Below are 337 nucleotides of genomic sequence, written 5' to 3'. Positions count from 1 at the left end.
CTGGTCCCAACAGAACTCCCTGCAGGGTCTCTGCTCCTGGGTCCAAGCGGGTGTAAAACCTCCCCCTGGGCACCAGTGTCAGTGGCAAGGTCTAGCTGGGCCTTAAAAACCTCCAAGGAGGCTTCTGGTCCCAACAGAACTCCCTGCAGGGTCTCTGCTCCTGGGTCCAAGCGGGTGTAAAACCTCCCCCTGGGCACCAGTGTCAGTGGCAAGAGGACGAGCCCCTTGGCCCAGCAGTAGAGCAGTGCCCCGCCTGGGCAGAGGAGCAGGAGCAGGGGCCAGGCCGGGCACCGGGGTGGGTGCAGTGGAGGGAGGGTTTTAAGGAAGGGGCGGGAGG

This window comes from Alligator sinensis, unplaced genomic scaffold (assembly GCF_000455745.1).
Source record: "Alligator sinensis unplaced genomic scaffold, ASM45574v1 scaffold1480_1, whole genome shotgun sequence".
Lineage (NCBI taxonomy): Eukaryota > Metazoa > Chordata > Crocodylia > Alligatoridae > Alligator > Alligator sinensis.
Note: the sequence above shows the minus strand (reverse complement) of the source record.